Source organism: Macrobrachium rosenbergii, chromosome 40 (genome assembly GCF_040412425.1).
Source record: "Macrobrachium rosenbergii isolate ZJJX-2024 chromosome 40, ASM4041242v1, whole genome shotgun sequence".
NCBI classification, from domain to species: domain Eukaryota; kingdom Metazoa; phylum Arthropoda; class Malacostraca; order Decapoda; family Palaemonidae; genus Macrobrachium; species Macrobrachium rosenbergii.
Window position 1 is genome coordinate 21,095,166 of NC_089780.1, and position 13,596 is coordinate 21,108,761.

Consider the following 13,596-nt stretch of genomic DNA (forward strand, 5'->3'; position numbering starts at 1 on the left):
AATGTAGTGAATATACTTTAATTACTAATTTCATTTATGTCAATATATTATGATGTATATAAATATTACAAACTGTAAGAATTGTAAATGTATATTTTCTTAATGTTTTCTCAATAAAGGAAAAAGAAAAGGCTACACTTTTAGGTGGATAATCTTGTACAGAGCATTTTTAATTTACCCTTTCATTTTTTATATTTAACTAGAAAACTACAAATTCTGACACTAAGGTACCCCTTCGTGTTAGCGAGGGGAGGTGAACAATTTCTCAATAAAATGAAAAGTATTTGTAAATAATGATCATGTTCATGTTCCAGTACGCCCCGAATGTCTAAAATTTGCAACTGGAACCACAGTCCAATAATGAAGAAATAAATTATATTTTTCACTGTATAACTTTGGGTCAGTCTGATTTTCATGATCAGGTTGCTTATCACTCGAAGAAAATTTTCACTGTTAGTTGGAAATCTAAGGCTCTACATTGAAGTTAGAAATCCATGGATGTTTTGCGTTACCAAGAACCAAGTCTTGGTGCCTTTCGTTTAAAGGGAGGCAGAGGGTGCCAACAGAATATGTATAACGATAACTTTTTTTATAATTGAGTTAATTTCATTAATTTTAGTGACCTTTGTCTCGAAACTCTGAAGTACATTTACTGCAACCGCAAGTGTCGCTCTTCCGAACTGTGTTTTTATGTTATCAGGCGTTTTTGTGGTAGATATAATCAGCGAATTCCTTTGCCCTTGATTAGCGGTTTCCTTTGATGTTTGTACAAAATGGTAGGCTGTACTTTTTCCGCCATCCGCCTCTCTCTCTCTCTCTCTCTCTCTCTCTCTCTCTCTCTCTCTCTCTCTCTCTCTCTATATATATATATATATATATATATATATATATATATATATATATATATATATATATATACTGTATATCCAATGCAGCTGGAAGGAACGGGTGCTTGAGAATATTACAAAATCCACGTAAGAAGGTGAGTGAAAACCAGGACTCACCTTCTTGCGTGGATTTTGTGATATATATATATATATATATATATATATATATATATATATATATATATAAATATATATATATAATTTTACCATTATCCATTACAATAAGATAGCGTCACAAACTCTACGGCCATCGATTGGAAATAAGACCACAGTATTTACTCAAATGACTCGCGTTGAATGTAGATTATACAAAATGAAATTAAAAAATCTGTCTTTTTAAGCAAGGATTCCGTACTAATACCCAAAGAAAAATCAGTGCATCTAGCTAATGAAAGTAACGGAATATACAACTGTGTTTCAGGTCTATAACAACTCAGTAAATGCTGTAGGCCCTAAGAATAAAGTGTAAAATCTCAACGCAAATGTCTTGGCACAGGGAATCCCGAGAAAGTGTGATACTCCGTAAACATCGTTGCGCAACGCTACAAGGAGACCGTCCAAGTGGAAGCGTAGGACCCCAGCAACCAGTAGGATTATGTTTATGTCGCCAAAATATCCCTTCGTGAAAAATGGCAGTGCATGATCCGTGGTCGAAACTCAGTGAGGAAAATAAGAAGTATTTTGTTAAGTTTTCGAGTCAGATCTTTCAGGATGACTTTGTAAATAGTATCCACAATGCACTCGAGACCTGTAGAGATTTTTATATAGGCCGTTGGGTTTCTATAGATCTGATAAATGCAACAACAAAAGAATTCTGAGGTTAAATATCATGACTACAAAAGAGGCTCAAGTGAAGGTTAGGCGTCATAGTTAGGATTTCCCCTTGGAGTTGCCATATACCCATATTTAAGGTTTCTACTTTCGTTTAAAATCGTTCTTTTTCCATAAAGCTTGGTAGGACGTTCTCTAACAAAGGACAAATTACCTACGTCAGGAAAGACGTTAGGATACGAAGAATGACCACGAACTTGGGGCAATATCCTCTCTAAGAATATCAGTTGTTTTACGAAACCAAGAGGTCATCTGTCCATTCGTTTTTTTTCACCGTTCATCGAATTACTAAGGTGAATCTTTCCGGTAACTAAGTACCCACTTCAGTACCAAGAGACATTGTCAGCTTTTTTCCTCATTAAACATGAAGGACAGTAAATGCCATTTACTAGAAATTCACAACCGTATAACACTCTTTTAAAGGAGCTAAGGTTATGATACGTTCAGTTGGTGTGTAACCTACGAACTCTGGGTTTTGAGTTTTGTAGCTTAAAGGCACTATTCAGTGCCTTATCATTTATTTCATTTATTATTTCTTCGATAATAATAATAATAATAATAATAATAATAATAATAATAATAATAATAATAATAATAATAATAATAATAATAATAATAAAGAAAGCAACCTGCCTAAAAACTAAAGGCCAGAAAATCAATGTTAAGTAAAAATCTAGATCGGGATGCTTATTTTTGTAGTGTTGGTCATAGAATGATAATTGTTAAAAACAAAATCGACATTGGGAAATACGACATTTTACAAAAATAGCTTTGCTTTGGCCCTGTGACCAATATCTGGGCATCAGGTAGCCTGCCCCGCTGCCCCAGTACCTAGAAATTGGACATTTCTATGGCGTCTTTACTGACACATATAGGCCTAAGTGACCTGACATCTACACAGGATATCCTCATAATTTATCGGTAGTGGTAGATCTATGTTTTCTTTTAATTGTAGGCCTATATCTTAACATATCTCCTTAATACCTGTAAGCCAAGGTTGTTTACATATAAATAGAGAATGAATAATACTTTGAAGACTAAACAAAACTGGTTACAGCTGTAATTGTTGATATTATCATAGTGCTCTGGGACTTATTTCGAACATCAGTGGTCAACTGTAGATGTTAAATATTTCAGAAAATAATACATGAAAAATGTCAGCTTCACGAGGTGTCTGTAACGTTTCAAATGATTAAAACTCAAGTCTTTATTCAATATACACATGCTTATAATATATTTACTACTCAGAGTTTTTACATATTAACACTTGGTGTAAGAACCTCATTTAAAACACCTGCCACCTTGGCAGTAGTTCTACAGAAGCTAGACCTATCATTGCCTGTCTTAACAAGTAGGATTATGTAGTGACGAGAAGCAACTGCAAATGGTGTAGATATTTGAAAGACAAACTTCTTAGTCCTCTCGTCTCCACCTGTCTCTCTCTAGCAAGGTACTTTTAAGATAAATTATTTTCAATCTCTTTCAGTTGCTGATGGCCAGAACCGCCCAGAGAGAGAGAGAGAGAGAGAGAGAGAGAGAGAGAGAGAGAGAGAGAGAGAGAGAGAGAGAGAGAGAGAGGTACAAATTGATGTCAGTAGTGGGTACCTGTTGAAAAACCTATATATATATATATATATATATATATATATATATATATATATATATATATATATATATATATATATATATATATATATATATATATATATATATATAGAGAGAGAGAGAGAGAGAGAGAGAGAGAGAGAGAGAGAGGTACAAATTGGTGTCAGTGGTGGGTACCTGTTGAAAAAACCTATATATATATATATATATATATATATATATATATATATATATATATATATATATATATATATATATATATATATATATAGAGAGAGAGAGAGAGAGAGAGAGAGAGAGAGAGAGAGAGAGAGAGAGAGAGATAGTTATAAGATTAAACAAATAAGAAATGGTAATAAAATCAACAACAATATCAAGGCAATCGTTCAAAAGCACTTTGACGTAACAATACAGTATTCACTTCCAAAATAGGTAAGTAAATATACAAATAAATACGTAAGCAAATAATTAAATAAAGTCATTAAATAATTAGACATGATTAATACATGTTGATAGCGTCTAAATAATACCAAGGATATTTCAAACTCCACTAACCCACAAGTACAGAACCCTTTCCTCTTGCTCGCGGCCTGATAAACTGCATTAGATAAAAAAGAGGTCATTTGTAACGGTTTTCAACCGGTTGGCAAATGAGCTTCAATGATTGATTTAATATCTCAGAGTGGCGCCACCAATCATAAGCACAAACAAGCCTCTCTCTCTCTCTCTCTCTCTCTCTCTCTCTCTCTCTCTCTCTCTCTCTCTCTCTCTCTCTCTCTCTCTCTCTCTCTCTCTCTCTCTCTCTCTCTCTCGCTGTCCCATAGATCCCCCTTTTTTGGCCACTTCCGGTGCACGCAGACTTAGTCAACAGCGAATTTATTGGTCCTGAGTCACGAAAGATGGCGCTGGTTTTATTTCCGTTTCGAAGATTCAGGCGCTTATAGTTGTTTACCTTAATGCGATGGACAGATTCAGGCGTTTATAGTTGGTCAGTTACTGCGTTAGACAGATTCGAGCGTTTACAGTTGGTCACATTACTGCGTTAGACAGATTCGAGCGTTTGCAGTTGGTCACATGACTGCGTTTTAGACAGATTCGAGCGTTTACAGTTGGTCACATTACTGCGTTAGACAGATTCGAGCGTTTACAGTTGGTCACATTACTGCGTTAGACAGATTCGAGCGTTTACAGTTGGTCACATTACTGCGTTAGACAGATTCGAGCGTTTGCAGTTGGTCACATTACTGCGTTAGACAGATTCGAGCTGTTTACAGTTGGTCACATTACTGCGTTAGACAGATTCAGGCGTTAACAGTTGGTCACATCACTGCGTTAGGCAGATTCAGGCGTTTACAGTTGGTCACATTACTGCGTTAGACAGATTCGAGCATTTACAGTTGGTCACATTACTGCGTTAGACAGATTCGAGCATTTACAGTTGGTCACATTACTGCGTTAGACAGATTCGAGCATTTACAGTTGGTCACATTACTGCGCTAGACAGATTCAGTCGTTTACAGTTGGTTACATTACTGCGTTAGACAGATTCAGGTTATATAGTTTTTTACGTTAATGCCCCGTACAGCTTCAGGCATTTATAGTTGATTACATTAGTGCGTTGGACAGATTCAGGCATTTATAGTTGGTCAAGTGAATGCGTTAATGCCAAATCCATTTTTGTAGAATAAACAAGGGAGTGTAGTACTAGATTCTCTCAGTTTTTGAAGAATAGGGGGTTAAATTTTACTTTTTGTGATACTTGTGCGCCTGCGCATCAACGCGCGCGTGCGCGCGCGAGCACACACACACACACACACACACACACACACACACACACACACACACAGTTATACATACAGGCGCAATAACTTGGAGAAATAAGACGTACAAAATTACGCATAGGAAAACGGGCTACAAACTAAAAAAAAAAAAAAAAAAAAAAAAAGATATAAAAATCTTTGTTAAAAAACGGGAATACACAATAATTATTCAAGATATCAATAGAGGGTAGATTTAAATCCTTTAGAGTGGGTGTTTAACTGTTCCAGTCGCTTTAGATTGTGTTTGCAAAGTATCGAGGAATATATGAATCTTCCACTGCTCAGCCTATCTGTGAGTATAGACGGAGATACCGAGCAGATAGAATCATAGATGAGGGAACCAGGCTCCGTCAGTTGTTTGGAATTGAAAGAGGCAGAAAGGAGCGGAAATGTAATATTTACGATTAGGTGACTGCTCAGAATACAGTGAAATATGAGCACCCTTTTAAGATATCCACTAATATTCACGTACCTAAACGTGTAAACAAACCATATATACATTAACAGATACATAATTTTTGGTAAACAGATCACATAGGCCTACCTCACCAAAATGCGCAGAAGTAACGCAAGGTTTACTATACCGCGCAGCGCAGATCTTACACAATCGCACTTGCTATTCTCGATAGCGATAAGGACGAAAATAAGAGGTCACGTGATATCCTCTCTCTTTATCTCCCGTTGGTTCTCGCAGGTTCTTCTTAATTTGCATATTTGTCTCTCTTTCTGTGTGATAATACGTTCTTTTAGTTTTTTTCCTTTTTTTGTTAGCTCGTATAACGAGTAGTCACTTGGTAAATGATTTCATTAGGAAATGCAATCTTTTCCCGTCGAAAACTTGTACTTCGTCGAACGGAAACTCCGGTTTGTCTAAGTCACGTTCATCAACGCCATGGAAATGCTGCATTATAAACAATATTACATCACAAGCAGTATGATGTCAAGATGGTCTGACTTAAAGGAAATGAAAAGAGGAAACGGATCTTTCCGCAATCACGTGCATTAAGGGAGCGACTCATGAAACTAAAAGCTGCTCTCTCTCTCTCTCTCTCTCTCTCTCTCTCTCTCTCTCTCTCTCTCTCTCTCTCTCTCTCTCTTTCCATACATAAGCATGTACATAAGATGACTGACAAACACACTCATATATACCTATGTATATATATATATATATATATATATATATATATATATATATATATATATATATATATATATATATATATATATATATATATATATATATATATATATATATATATAGTGTGTGTGTGTGTGTGCATGATACACTTGTCATGAATACTAGCATAAATAAAAGCAAATTTGACGCTTGAAATTCATAGCTTCTGAGGTTCTCAACAGTTCTTGAATTCTGTACCAATTCTATCTTGAATACCTTCATTTTATGTCAAACTGGTTTCAAGCTTTTGATTGAATCTGGTGTAACTTACTAAGCCATGAACTAAACCCTTGCTTTGTAACATTTGAACTTTTTATTTTTTTACCTTCCGTGTCATACTTATTAGTATGACCCAATTTTTCCCTCTGGGCCAGGTCTTTTGAAAAACGTCAGCGTTTAAGGGCCATTCTCTGTAATACAGAATAAGATTTCCTACTTGTGGTTAGAAGAATCCTGAAAAAGGTGGCCCTGGAATCTGATGGTTCAGTCTCAAAAGACCTGTTTGAATTCTATCACAGCATAAATAGAAATGACTCCACATTTGATGGCCTTCTAGAAAAAGTGTTTTTGCAACAATCCTTAGACCCAGTAACATTGTTAGCTATTTCTGGTGACCTTGGTGTTCATCGCAGACTCTGGGCTGGCGTCTCGTGTTACTAATCAGTATTGCAGGTCAGTTGTAAATCTGACTGTCTGCACTTGATACATGAACCGGTTTATATTTCTGATAACGTAATGGGTCCCGTTTTTACACGTGTTTCTGTCATTGTAAAGGCGAAATTCCTTGAATGTACTGGCGCCCCTGACTACTGCGTAGTGGCCATAGGGCAGATTGTGTAGTGGGAACAAAAGAGCATCTTTGAGCAGTAATAAAATATTTACAATTAATGGTACTCGCAAATCCACGAAGGAACTACATAAGACTTCATAAGATATGATAGTAACTTTTGCCCCAAGAGAAAAAATGACAAAACTGTACTAATTTTCGAAGGGCTTATCGCGATAAAAAAAAAAAAATTAAGTTCTAAACTTCAATGACTCGGAAAATGAAATTTACAGATAAGCTGAAAACCATTCTCATGTTTTGAAAGCGCAACGCAAATAACTGAGCCACACCTTGGTGGACTCGAGTAAAATCCTGTAATATGTATAAATCTAATATTTCTTCCCTATTGGCTTCAATGGACACCGGTACCAAACTACAGGGCAAAATTGAACCAAACCTCAACAATCTTTGACCATTTCTCTCTCTGATGGCTGGGATCCTTTATCCAAACTTAACACCTTTCATTAACTTTGAATTTTAAAAAATGATTTCTTCAGATGTATGGAAATTACACAGTCCATAATATATGTGCCATAATAAGGGCAGAAAGGGGCTGAATTTATTAGCATTTGGTCCATCGTACACTCAGAAATTGCTACAAAGAAGACAGGAAAAGTAAAATAAAGTTTATTTTTATTATCAATCTATGTTTTTTACAGTCTGCTATTAGCAGTATCTCCAGTACACGAGCTTCCTGCCACAAACAATAAGTAATGCCGAGAGGAGATAAAGCGACAGATTGGCTAGGAACCATTTATGTTACCAGTCACCCCAAAAATGTTGTGAAATACTTCTCAGTCAGTCTCTCAGGCCCGGATGTCAGGAGTTCGGGAAAGTGTTAATTGTATCAATTGATACTTGAGGAAAGCTGGAAGAATGTGGTGGAAGAATTTGGATTCCCCATTCTTTATAAGGGGAAGGGAACAAGGCGATGTCCACTGAGAGCTGGGGAATGGTGGGGGGCGGCGAGATGGGGGAGTAGGAGGGATTGAGAGAGGAAGCTTCGTCCTTCTTACGAAATTCCTCATATCTGAAAACGCTCGTAAAATAAACATGGCGAGGGTTTTGGTGGGAGATGGGAGGGAGGCGTGTTATGGGAGATGGGGTAGAAAGTGTTAGCGCTTTATATAATATTGCTCCATTTGCTTTTGTAGTTTTTGCATCCTATTTACGATTCAGATTAATAAACAAAATCCATGAATCATTTCATGCCTCGAGTATGTAAATACTACAGATTACGCTTGAGAGAATATGCAATAAATATCTCACGACGAAGAGTGAAAGTATTTTCCACACTTGTATACAAGTAACACGAGAGAGAGAGAGAGAGAGAGAGAGAGAGAGAGAGAGAGAGAGAGAGAGAGAGAGAGAGAGAGAGAGAGAGAAAGGATACCTTAGTTTAACCAGACCACTCAGCTGATTAACAGCTGTCCTAGGGCTGGCCAGAAGGATTAGACTTATTTTACGTGGCTGAGAACCAGTTGGTTACCTAGCAACGGGACCTACAGCTTATTGTGGAATCCGAACCACATTATGACGAGAAATGAGTTTCCATCACCAGAAATAAATTCCTCTAATTCTTCAGTGGCCGGCCGGAGACTCGAACTCGGGCAAACTCTACCGACTCGTCCAAAGAGGAACTGAGAGAGAGAGAGAGAGAGAGAGAGAGAGAGAGAGAGAGAGAGAGAGAGAAAACCATATGGAATATAAATGATAACAAAGAGGTTTTGGTAGCTCATAAACCTAACAAAAAGTTTTAGATTTATCGTCAGCTTAAGCGAGTTTCTCACAGTTCGTAATTCCAGAATGATCGTGTACTAAAAAATATGCAAGAATTTTGAAGCAAGTGACAAGTAATAGTTACTTTACATTTACATACAAGAGTTACTGACAAATGGCAGTACGCTGATTTTTCCAGACTGGGTGTGGCGTCACGAAAGAAAACTACGTTACAGAGGATCGTACCTTTCTCTTTAGCTTTCTCTTTACCTTTCTCTGTGAAAATCTTAGACATTATAAATTGTTAAACATGTTTAGATTTGGTAGGATTAGGATTAAGGATACCTAAACATTATTTAGATTTTTATGTTGAATTGGCTCCTTAACATGTCAATTCTCCCAGTTTTCTGAATTGTCATTGAGTTTAAATATGATCTGTATGTTTTCAAAGTAATGATTTGGTCTTCCATAGCTAAGTACAATATTCGTGGAGTAGAATTGTCATGTTGCAATTCTTTCTATATTTCTATTGCATTTGAGTTTACACATGGCTTGTATATTTTCACAATAAAGTTCCGGTCTTCCTTTGCTAAGTAAAGTATTCTTGGACGGATCTGTCATCCAACACAAGTTATAAAACGTCCTTAATACATTATTTTCACACTGGTCCTCTGTAGCCTAATACAATATTCTTGGACTGACCTGTCATCCAACACAAATGATAAAATATCTTTTAATCAAAAATTACTCATCGTAGCACGAGTCTTGAAAAGAGAAACAAATCCACAGTTATGGAGGGATACATACTTTTAAAAATAAATTTCTACAGAGAACTTTCGGGAATCTGTTCTATTCCCCTTTTCAATCGAACAGATTCCCGAAAGCTCTCTGTAGAAATTCATTTTTGAATATATTGGTGCCCAAACATAACTGGATATTTTTCTCCAAAATATTATATTATTTTCACATCGGTTACCTGTGGCTTAATACAGTATTCCTGGACTGATCTGTCATCTAACTCTAATTATTTATAAAGTATTCTTTATATGTTATTTTCATATAGGTGTTTTTATCAGTACTCTGGCTGACGGCTTTATGAAGAGAAGCCTTCACACTGCAGGTATAAGTTATATATATATATATATATATATATATATATATATATATATATATATATATATATATATATATATATAGATATAGATACACGAATCTGTTGACCCTGACACGTGCACTCGTTCGGTGCAGTTCCGAATAACAATGTCCTCTTATCAACGGGACAACGCAGACACACATACGGCTGACTGCTACTCACTTCAACTTTCTACAAATGTCGGAGTTCATACTGGTCTGTGTATATGCATATGTCCATGTATATATATATATGTATGTAATTATATATTATATATATATATACTGTATATATATGTATATATACATATGTATGTAATTATATATTATATATATAATATATAGACTGTATATATATATATATATATATATATATATATATATATATATATATATATATATATATATATATATATATATACATACATAAATATATAACTTCTCTGCTTTTTATCGTTTATGCTATTCACGTTCAAGACGTTTTCTATTGTCTTTGAAATATTAGTATGATTAACTCTCTCACAATAAGTAGAACTAAGTGATTGTAAGAATTTTAACTGATGCTTGTGAAAATTGTGGTACCTACTTATTCAACTAAGGAGGAAAAACAACAATATAAAAAAAAGATGTCTTTACGATTAGGACCTATTTCTATCTCAAACCGGAACTATACGGGAATGAAAACAACAGAATTCCGAATTGCCAGTATCAACAGTTATTCCCTTGATAAGGACATTATATCCACACTGAGGAAATCAAGTGTGGCTTTTAGAAACCCTTGAAAAATAGATTCAGAATTTTCCTCGTAATCTGCCTTTGAACTGAAAGTCACAGGACAGGTTATTAGAAAATACCGTGAGTTATTGTCAATATAACTTCGACATTCTCTAGAACGACGGCTTCCATAGTCATTTGTGTGTCAGTCTATGTATGGATACAAAGAATCCTCACAAAGGGATACCAAGCCCTTTATGGCATCCTTTGATATCCTGAATTTTTGTCATGATTAAACTCACTTTGGGGACAACTTTCAATCAAACATTTATATAATTCAACGTAATTTTGTATATAGTATGATTTTTATGATGGCTGGCTTAGTTTGGAATGTGGAAGTACATGCTCTCATCACACACAAACCCAAACACACACAAATCCCCACACACACACACACACCCACACACACACACACACACACACACATCGAGTACAATGGTAAGATATTTTCAAATACAGTATTTGTAATAGACAAATCATACTTAAGAATATCTGATAAGAAATTTCCATTGTGAAGCCTTTGTGGAGATCTGCTCAGTTCAGAAATAAAGAAGGTACAGAGGATCTTTCTGGAAGCTAAAGTTTACTGAAACCATTGTAGAGAATAATGCTTTACACACAGGTTTTTTTTGAAGGTCTGAAAGAAATGTGCATTTGAATGAGAGCTGGGTTAAGAAAACATGATATTTTATATATATCTCTCTCTAGGATTAGACCCAAATCTTAAAGAAAGAAAAACACTAGGGAGGGTGCTTCAAGAAAGTAAGAAAACAAAATACTAAAAAAAAAGAAATATACTCACTGATATCCTGTAACGTCGAAATTGAAAATATCCTATAAGTATTCCTTAGCGTTTTCTTGGTAGTGTGTACTCGCGCGGGCTACTCCAGTCCTTCTGTCAGGCGGAAGCCATATCCTTCTTATTTATGAGTAATCCTTAACAATCTTCTTACGTTTGAAGATACATATTCTTCGTTTTTTTTTTCGTCACAGTGGGGAAGGAATCGACGCCACTCAATATTCTCCTAATGATTATTTTGGATGAGTTGTGGTTTCAGAAGGCGTGTGTTATGCCAGGACAGTTCCAAACAAATAAGAAGAACAAAGAAAGGAAACAAAGGGAAAAAAAAAGTCCGTTTAGACGACTTTGTTAGACTCCCAGAAACCTTTGTTTGTACCAAAAAAAAAAAAGCCACAACGACCAAAAACGAAATTTGATAACGAAAGGAAGACGGAGAAACTAAACACGAAAAACGAATTTGCAAATGTAAGAGAGGCAAAAAAGAAAAAGGTTTAAGAAATCAAGGTCAAAAGAGAAAGCCAAGGTTTTCCCCACCAGGTCAAATCGCAATCTGACCTTAACGCACACGCACACAAGCACAAAGTGGATTAACTCAAATTACTTCCGACACAAGCACTATGTAATAAGGCACCTTATAATGCTCTCCCCACGGCAGGATGCTGGCGACTAATCCTCTGATCCTTTGACCTCCTAAATGTCCCCCCCTTATCTGTCCCACTCGCATCTCGCTGACTCGCCAGGCAGGCATCCCGTTCACACAACTCAGAATTTTGCATAATGCGAACCCTTTTTGGGGTTTACGTTGCAGTGATTCTTATATTCTGCAGTGTTTTGCAACATTGCTAATGTTTGACATAACACGAACCCGTGATTCTCTGTAATGTTTTGCAACATACATCAGATTTTGGCATAATGCGAACTCATACATGGGGATATATCATGGTCATTCTGATTCTCTACAATGTTTTGCAACATTACTAATATTTTGACATACGAAGCCATTTCTTGGTTCTCTGTAATTTTGATTCTCTGCAACATACCTCAATGTAGAGTTGACTCATCTAGAGTTACATAAAATATAAAGAAAGTGGCATCTCAGTTAAGAAAAATTAAATGAAAAAAAGTCATTGCAGATTTATTCAGCATTACAAGAAAAAGTGCAATGTCTGCAGGGTCAATCAGAGCTGTTTAATATATTTACATTTTTGTAATATTTTCCTATATGTTGTTTTGACCTAAATTTACTGTATCACTGTGTTTTTCCCCATAACTCTTTCCCCTTCCTTCATTTTTTCGTCTTCTACCTTTTCCAGAAGTACTTTGTCACCATTTTCACACACAAACACATAACTGCAGTCAAAACCAATTCGATTGTATTGCAAAGCAACGCTGCCCCTGCATTTACAGGTACACCTCAATCCACTTGCAACATCCTTCATTTCTTGTAAAGATAACAAGAAGCTTTCAAGATCAATCTCTTTAGTTGCACCAGCAGTCTTTCCACCACCCACGCTTTCAAGGTCGTGCCTTTCATGTGCACTAACACGAGGCCTGCTGGGAAAATCTGAACGAGACCGCACAAAATCACGTCAGTAATAGGTTGAAGGGGAAGGGGAGCCAAATAAAACACGATACACTTCTCTTCACAACTGTGGAAATAGCACTGCTTCAGTCAGCTACCTTGAACTTTCTCTTGTTCCCGCAAGGAGAGGTTATTGTACCGCAAATTTGGGAGAATATAAAAAATTGATTGAGTGGAAAATATGTGATTTATATAAAAGTGTACCTTCTAAGGTAAAAATAAAAAAACTAAACAAAATTGACAAGCATTGATCATAGGTGACTCATCTCGGCTGCACTGCAAAAAGTGTGCGATATATAGGGAAATTTCACACATGTAAAAATATCCACTTGAGTTGTTTTATAAATTTACGTTTTCTTCTGTTATCAATGAGAATTATTGTACGGGCTAACATTTCGCTATTACGAAGAAATTGCATTTAACTTTTTTTTCAACAAAAATT

At 35.9% G+C, this 13,596-nt stretch overlaps 1 protein-coding gene across 2 annotated transcripts in view; it reads right to left on the reverse strand.

Moving 5' to 3' along the window:
• The window catches only part of LOC136826223 (vascular endothelial growth factor receptor kdr-like), a 73,967-nt gene extending 60,730 nt beyond the window's left edge, over nucleotides 1-13,237 (reverse strand). For both annotated transcript variants that reach the window (XM_067083291.1, XM_067083292.1), the window contains exon 1: nucleotides 11,573-13,237. The gene's annotated coding sequence lies outside the window, so the exon portion shown is untranslated. The remainder of the gene's footprint in view (nucleotides 1-11,572) is intronic.
• Nucleotides 13,238-13,596: the final 359 nt, after the last annotated feature.